The sequence below is a fragment of the Chrysochloris asiatica genome, unplaced genomic scaffold (assembly GCF_000296735.1).
Source record: "Chrysochloris asiatica unplaced genomic scaffold, ChrAsi1.0 scaffold00170, whole genome shotgun sequence".
Classification (NCBI taxonomy): Eukaryota; Metazoa; Chordata; class Mammalia; order Afrosoricida; family Chrysochloridae; genus Chrysochloris; species Chrysochloris asiatica.
This window is the reverse complement of record NW_006408688.1, coordinates 4,919,535-4,928,391: the sequence shown is the minus strand read 5'-3', so window position 1 is coordinate 4,928,391 and position 8,857 is coordinate 4,919,535. Positions and strand designations below refer to the sequence as shown.

Below are 8,857 nucleotides of genomic sequence, written 5' to 3'. Positions count from 1 at the left end.
AGAAAAGCATTCCAAATTTGAAGTAGGTACCTTTGAACAGTCAGTGCCATCAGTGGGATAAAGCGACTCATCATTCTGATGCTTTATATAGGGAACATACTCCTTGCTGGGGATATAATGATAAAGAGAGCATGACATAAGTTATATGAAATGCAAGACTGTTTAAAAAATCAAGTGTGTCACTATGAGGATATGAGTAGTTATTAATATGACACAGCAACAGCAATGCTAAACTTAGGCATCATTTTACAGTTGTTGTTTTATAGTAGTATAATGCATATAAATCTAACTTCTCCATTGCTCTACTATGGTAGATCTCTCTAGAAGTTTTGTTCACTTTTTATAAAATACTGAGAGAATTTGTTCTGAATGCCATTAAAATGGTATTTACTTAATGTCAATTTGCCTACAGGTATTGAGAAACACCAGGTGCAGAACTTTTTGTCTAAACAACATAATCTAACTTATATGGGGGCTTTTTATCTTTATAATCTAGTATTTTATCATTTATGCCCAAAGGCAAAACATAACACATTTGTACAGCAAAAGTGAATATAAGGATAAGATAAAAAGATAATCCTTATTGAGTCAAATTAATGCATGTTAAATGTATACAAATTTAGCCACTAATCTTAGGTTGAATTTTTAAATTAAATGTTTGATAATTGTTACATTGAATAAAATGCATAGCTTTGTATTTCAGTATTAAGTAATATTAGTGCGTTTTCATTGACAACGCCTGCAGCGTGCACTGAAGATGGTGGCTGCTGCGGGAAAGTTACTCCTGGCCTCGGTGGCCTAACATGTGAGCGCCATTCGCTGGGGTATTTCTGCCTCCACAGCCTTTAGGCCTTCTGCTTCTGAAAGAAAGTGTTTGACCAGCGGGTTGTGGTCTGGGCCTCCTCATGCAAAATGCTCCTTCAGCACCAGTCCCATACGCCTTGTCCCTGATGTCTCCTAACACTAGCCCTATTTTAAAGGTACGGCTGTGGTCAATGGAGAGTTCAAAGAAATGAGTCTCGATGACTTTAAGAGAAAGTACTTGGTGCTCTACTTCTACCCTTTGGACTTCACCTTTGTGTGTCCTAGAGAAATTGTGGTTTTTAGTGACAAAGCCAACGAATTTCATGAATTGAACTGTGAAGTCATTGGTGTTTTGGTGGATTCCCACTTTAGCCACCTTGCCTGGATAAATACACCACGGAAGTATGGCCACATGAACATCCCATTCTTGTCAGATTTAACTAAACACATTGCCCGAGACTATGGCGTGCTGTTAGAAAATCTTGAGGTCTCTTCATCATTGACCCCACCGGAGTCATCACACACCTGAGTGTCAATGATCGCCCTGTGGGCTGGAGCATGGAGGAGACCCTCTGCTTGGTGAAGGAGTTCCAGCTTGTGGAGACCCATGGAGAAGACTGCCCAGCAAACTGGACACCTGATTTCCTGACAATCAAACCAAACCCGACTGCTTCCAAAGAATACTTTGAGAGAGTGCATCAGTAGGTCATCCCGTATGCACCTGTAGCTGCTTGTGCCAGTGGAGAAGCCCAAGCTGGGCTCACTGCTAGCATTTCTGAGACGTCGGCTTTGTAAACGTGACTAGTTAGAATGTCTATCTCACCTCCTCCTCGGGTCATGTCTTCAATGAGAAAAAGAAACACTTGTCATACTTAGACTCACTAGAACCTTTGTGTACTCCAGAGTAGCACAGCCAACGTTGAAAACTTCTGATCAAGGTCCTGAAATTCTCTACTTGTATGTCATTGTATCAAACGGAATATTCTTGTAAGACGCCAGAGATCACTGTTTTAAGTTGTTAGCATCAGCAGTGTATGTACTCTTGGGATGGGTGTGGATGTTATGAAAACCAATATGAATCATGTTTTGAAAATCTGATGGTGGCCAAGTGACTTCATTGATCACACATGATCCCCGCTCCTGAGATCATGGTTACATGGTTGTTTTACTCAGTTTACTCATTAGTTGACTTAGTTTCTGTATTCATTTGTACAGATTGATTGGAGTGATTATAAAGGATTTATATTGAGTCTAGGGATTGTATTTTAAAATCACTGTAATTATTTTCTCTCTCGTGCTCATTGCAAAGTATATAATAAAAAATTAACATATTAAAAAAATTTGCATCGACACTGAATAGTTTTCATCTTGTCTAGATGGGTCTGGTGAAGAGATTGGGATAAGATTCTTATGATTCAAGAGTAAGAAATAGTTAGCATGACTAATTGCAACTGTCACAATTGTAAAGGTAGAAGTTTTGTAACAAAAACTGGGGAGTAGTTAATCTTACAGTCCAGAAACATAGGACCCTAAGACCATCAAAGGAGAAGAGCACAAGTGGAACGTGGGGTCCCTATCCAGAGAAGCAGAGATACCAGAGATGGAGGCAGAGATGGTAACATGGAGAGAGGGGGCAGCTGAGGCCTCTGGATTCATGGAGAGAGAGGGATTGAGACCAGGTGGCCAGGAGGCAGGTTTGCAGAAAGAGTCCTTTGGTGGTTTAAATGATTATATATGCCTGAGTGTTTTTTAAAGAAAGAGCTAAAATGAATAGAGAGAAATACTATTAACTGATGGTACATGGAGGGGATTGCAAACATTGTAATGAAACAAAGTATATGATTTGTTGAATGTAAAATTGATGATCTGCCCTGTAAACTTTCACTGAAATCACAATAAAACTTTTTAAAAAGTGCATTGAACTATTGACTTTGTAAACCATCTAAATATTGAATGAATGTATTATTATTATTAGAATTTACTCATATATTAAGTAATGCTTTTCTTTGGCCATAAAGATATATTAACAAATAAGTAAATTGTGAAATATTAACAAATTTGAAGATTTTTACTTTCAACTTCATATGTTGACATGTTTTGGGTCTTGTAATCTGTGTACCTTTGAAGTTATCAGTAGGAAAGAATATAGTTGTTATTACTTAAAATGAAGTAGACACCAACACTTGGAGTGTGCATATAAAACATTATCCAGGCTGAAAACATTTGTGTATTTGAAGGGTTTTCTTTAACCTTGTCCAACAGTTTATAAAAACCAAAGTATATGTACTGGTACATGTAATGGTACACATTATTGTAATATTTATATTTAAACTATTAAATTTAAAGTAAAACATTACATTAAAGTAAAGCAACTCACACAATTTTGGTGTCAACGATTTAATCTTTACATAATGTTAGGATAAGCACTCAACCCGAAGGTCAGTGGTTCAAACTCACCAACCTCTTCTTGGAAACCCTAAACAGAGTCACTATGAATTGGGACTGACGCAACAGTACATAAAAACAACAATAATGGCATTACTAATAAAATTCTAATGTTAATAAACTGAGTCACTGTCTCAAATCTTTGGAATTAGGTAAACAGTTGAAAAGTAAGGTAGCATTGAAAAAAGTAAATTGTGAAATATGCAAAATTATCACAAAATTATCCACTCTTCTGATATGAGACACAATACCATTTATATGTAACTAAACAGGGAGCATATATTATTCTTTAGAAGAGATAATGCTTGAGATAGAGGCAAAATAATGACAACCAAACAGCTTTTGAAAAGTGGAAGATGTCACAAGGTAACATCCTATGTATGTATGGCCAGAATCTTCTTATTGCTTCATTTCCATTGGCAGAATGCTCTACCCTGAGAGTTTCTTGGTCTTTATGAAAGTTACCTTAAAATGAGGCTATCATATCAAATATATAAAAAAGATGATTTAAAAAATTGTACATTAGGAAAAAAAAAATTATGATTCTTCTACTCATGTTTCTAGAGATAGGAATAGTCTTCCACTTTTCCCTTCAGGAGAGTTCATATTTAACATTCCCGGGCTCCAGATGGAATGATGAGTAATCAGTAACACTGAGAGACTACTTATTAGTCATTTCATTGGGTCTGCCGCTTGCTTCCTCTACCTGACCATATACCTTCTGTACTTCTGAAAGTAATGTGTACTTTCCCAAGTGGGGCTTTTCTATCAGACATTGAGGACCTCTCTACTCCCTACTCATCCGCAGAAGAGGCCAAAAAATATTTCTTCTTGTTCTATACCTAATCGGTAAAATTTTATACAATGAGAAGATAAAAATGCAAATATATAATTTTTTCTTGAAACAATGTTGTATCCACTCATCCAGCATTAAAACGACTAGAAAAAAGTACTGTTAGAAAAATGCCACCATTGTCCTCTGTCTATTCTCATTTGGTGCCGCATCTAGAAAGAAAACTGGTGAGCGATTAAACACCCCTACAGAATCCTTTAATTGTCTTAACAAGTCAGCAAATGAAATTTATTAGGAGAGTTTACATGATGCTTACATTGTTGTGGAGTCCTGGTATGGTGCTGTGGGTTAATGCGCTGGATTGCAAAGTTGGTTTGAACCACAAGGTCAGTGGTTCAAGCTTACCAACCACTTCTCAGAAACCCTATACAGGGTAGCTATGTGTCGGAACTAACTTGAGGGCACTTAACAACAACAACAATAACAATTGTTATTATTAGTTGCCAGTGAGTGAAATCTGACTCAGAGACTACATACATGCAGAGTCAGAATTGTTCCATAAAGTTTCAAGGCTATGACTTTTCAAAGCTAATCACTAGCCTATCTTCTCAGGTGACTTGGGGTGAGTTTGAGTTACCAACCTTTTAGTTAGTTGTTGTTGTTAAGTGCTGTCAAGTCGTTTTCCAACTCATGTTGACCCTGTAATAGGGTTTCCGAAGAGCAACTAATAGGTTTGAGATGCCAGTCTTTAATTCAAAACACCTGGCAATTAATAGCAGGATGTATAATGATTTGTGTCACACAGAGACTCAATGGTACTTATAGATATGTCAGAGTATTTTTATTTCAGAGGTGTGAAAGGCACAACTTACTTTACCTTAAAAAAATATTCTAAGACTATGTTGAATACTCTGATTTTGGATCCAACTCTATTGTATTCACACACATATTGTTGTTGTTAGGAGCCATTGAGTCGGTGCTGACTCATAGCGACCTTTTGCACAGCAGAATGAAACACTGCCTGACACTGGGCCAACTTCATTATTGTTAACACGGTTGAGCCCATTGATTCTGTCACTTGGCCAATCTATCTCACTGGGGTTCTTTCTATTTTTCTCTGACCCTCCACCCTACCAAACATGATATCCTTCTCCAGCAACTGGTCCCTCCTGACAATATGTCTGAAGTATGAGAGACGACATTTGGCTATCATGGCCTCCAAGGAGCACTCTGGATGCACTTCTTCCAACACAGATCTGTTGGTTCTATGGGCAGCCCTTAGCACTTTCAATATTCTCCTCCAACACCAGAACACAAAAGCATCAATTCTTCTAGGTCAATTATAAATATTTAAAACTAATTTGGGGTTTAAATTAAGTTTAACAAATTTGCTATTTTTGAATACAATGAGCTTTGATTACTGAAGTGAAACGGTAGGCCTTTTGTGTTAAAATAAATGGTAGGATACAAACTGAGTAAGTCTAACAGAATGGGTGCTACAGGCAAACAGGAGTGTTGGGATCATCTTGGAAAAGAATTGCTTAAAAAATCATTTTTGTCACATGCAGTGGTGACATTAAACTTCAGCTACATGTTAAGGAAGACATCATAAAAACCAAGCTAAGAGTTTAGTAGATAATAGGTGTATATGAATGCATCTGTCTGAAATAAAAAGGAACTATAAAAATGAGAGAAATAGTCATCATTGTTAGTATTCAGGATCTCAATAAAACTTCAAATACTTTTTGTAGACACTCTCTGTGATAAATATCAGATTTAGAATGACTAGCAAAGGACTCCTGGTGTGGCACTGTAGAATAAGCACTGGATGCTAACAATAAGGTCAATGGTTCAAACTTACCAGTTCCTCCTTAGAAATTTGATGACAACAACAAAGGATATGCTCTAAATCTAAATTACAATCACTGTACCAAATAGAAAGAAAAAAAATAGGTAGAGAGGTAACATAATCTTGGAAGATTTGCTCTACACTTCCAAGGGTTGAGAGCTATACATTGTAAAAACAAATATGATATCTGAGAGAAGAATTTTACTAGCATCCAAATGGATGTCTCTTCATAATATGAAAACAAATATTCAAGGATTATTTAATAGAACAGGAACTGTAATATGAGACAAATCCAAGAAAACACGTTTACACTGTTTGAGAATACAATATTGCAATTTGAACAAGTTTTATTGTACAAAGGTAAGTAAACACATACACATAGCTCAAAGGAAAAGGAAGAAGATATTGTTAAATATTTTTCACAGGACATGGGGAATAGTTTGAAAGACTGTTGTTGTTGTTAAGTGACATCAAGTTGGTTCTGATATTTATTGGTCCAGTTTTGAGGAGTTTTGGTTTCTTTACATCAAACGTTGTGGTCTTTGATCTTCATCAGTAAGTATTTTAAGTCCACCTCACTTTCAGCAGTCAAGGTTGTATCATCTGCACATCCCAGGTTGTTAATGAGTCTTCCAAACCTGATGCAATGTTTTTCTTTATACAGTCCAGTTTCTCAGATGATTTGTTCAGCATACAGATTGAATAAGAATGGTGGAAGAATACAACCATGGCTCACACATTTCCTGATTTTAAACCATTCAGTGTTCTGTTCAGACAACTGCCTCTTGGTCCATGAAAATGTTCCTCATGAACACAATTAAGTGTTCTAGAATATTGTCGTAGCTTGTCATGAGCCACAAAATTGAAAGCCTTTGCATAGTTCTCTGTTTAAAACCAAGATCCATTTTAAATCAGCAATGATATCTCTCACTCCACTTTCCTATCAGAATCTGGCTAGAACCTTTGGCAGCTTCCTGTTAATATACTTCTGCAGCCAATTTTGAATGATCTTTAGCAACATTTCATTTGCATGAAATATTAATAATATTTTCCAATAGTTTGCATATTCTATTGGGTCACCTCACTTTGGAATGGACATAAATATGGATCACTTCCAGTCAGTTGGCCAGGTAGCTCTCTGCTAAATTTTTTGGCATAGATGAGTGTGTGTCACCAGTGCTTCCTTAGTTTGCAGAAAGATTTCAATTTGTATTCCATCAATTTCCAGAACTTGTTCTATGCCAATGACTTCAGTGCATACTGGACTTCTTCTTTCAATTTCATTGGTTCTCGGTCAACTGCTACCTCTCAAAATGGTTGAACATCGACCATCTCTATTTGGTCAAATGATTCTGTGTCTTCTTCAATCTTCTTTAGATACTTTCTCCATCATTCAAAGTTTTTTACATAGAATCCTTCCATATTGCATGTTGAAATTCTAATTTTTACTTAAATTCTTTCAGATTGAGAAATCCTGAGCATGTTCTTCCACTTTGGTTTTCTAACTCCTGGTTTTTGCACCTTTCATTAAAATATTGGAGTTTGTTTCTTGAGTTATCCATCGAAACTTTCTGTTCATCTCTTTGACCTCCACATTTCTACAATTTGTTTTATCATTTCTACACTGGAGACCAAATTTCATAGTCTTTTCTGACATTCATTTTGGTCTTTTACTGCTTTTTTGTCTTCTTAATAACTTTTTGCTTTTATTCTGTATTATGTTCTTGATGGTGTCCCACAACTCTTCTGGAATTCAGCTTTTAGTGTCTAATTCATCAAATATGTTCTTGAGGTGATTTCTAAATTCATGTGAAATATGTTTAATTTTGGTTTTGTGGACTTGCTTTAATTTTCTTCAGCTTCAGCATGAACTTACATCTGAGCAATTGGTGATTTGTTCCATAGTTGGCCACTAGTCTTGTTTTGGCTGATAATATGGAGTTTTCCCACCCTCTCTTTCTATAGATATAATCAAATTGCTTTCTGTGTATTTCATCTGATGAGGTTCATGTGTCTAGTCATCTTTTATGTTGTTTAAAAACGGTGTTTGCAATGAAGAAGTCATTAGCTTTGCAAAAGTCTACCATGTGATCACCAGGATCATTTCTATTACCATATTTTTCAGCTACTGATCCCTTCCCTTTGTAACTAACCTTTGAATTCCAATTGCTAATAATTATCAATATATCCTGAATTCATGTTTAACCAATTTCAGACAGAAGAAATTGGTAGAATTCTTCAATTTCATCATTACTGGCTTTAGTGGTTGGTGAGTAAATTTGAATAATAGTTATATTTACTGGTTTTCCATGTAGGCTTATGGATACTATCCTATCATAGACAGTGTTGTACTTCAAGACAGATCTTGAAATGTTCTTTTAAATGATGAATGCAATACCATTTGTCTTCAGCTTGTTCTTCCCAGGATAGTAAACCATATAATTTTCAGATTAAAATTGTCCAATACCAGTCCATTTCAGCACAATAATGCCTGGGAAATTGATATTTATGTTCTTCATTTCATTTTTTGACAACTTCAAATTTTCCTAGATTCATAGCATGCTCCATATTCAGATTATTATTGGTGGTTATAGCTCTTTCATTTTCTTCAGCTACAGTCTGAATTTGCATAGGAGCAATTGATGGTCTGTTTCACAATCTGCTCCTGGTCTTGTTTTGGCTGATAAATGGAGCTTTTCCCCTGTCTTTTTCCACAGATGTAGTCAATTTGATTTGTGTGTGTTCCATATGGTGAGGTCAATGTGTATGATTTCTCTTATGCTGTCTAAAGAAGGTAGTTGAAATGAACAAATCATTGGTTTTGCAGAAAACAAGAGCCAAAATATGACCATGACTATATTCCACCTGAACTTAGAGATCATCTGAAGAACAGATTTGATACATTAAACACTAAAGACCAAAGACCAGGAGAGTTGTGGGATGACATCAAGAACATCATACAGGAA

At 36.0% G+C, this 8,857-nt stretch overlaps 1 pseudogene; it reads left to right on the top strand.

The window, feature by feature from the left end:
- The first annotated feature begins 757 nt into the window (after positions 1-757).
- On the top strand, positions 758-1,509 carry LOC102837893 (annotated as a pseudogene).
- Positions 1,510-8,857: the final 7,348 nt, after the last annotated feature.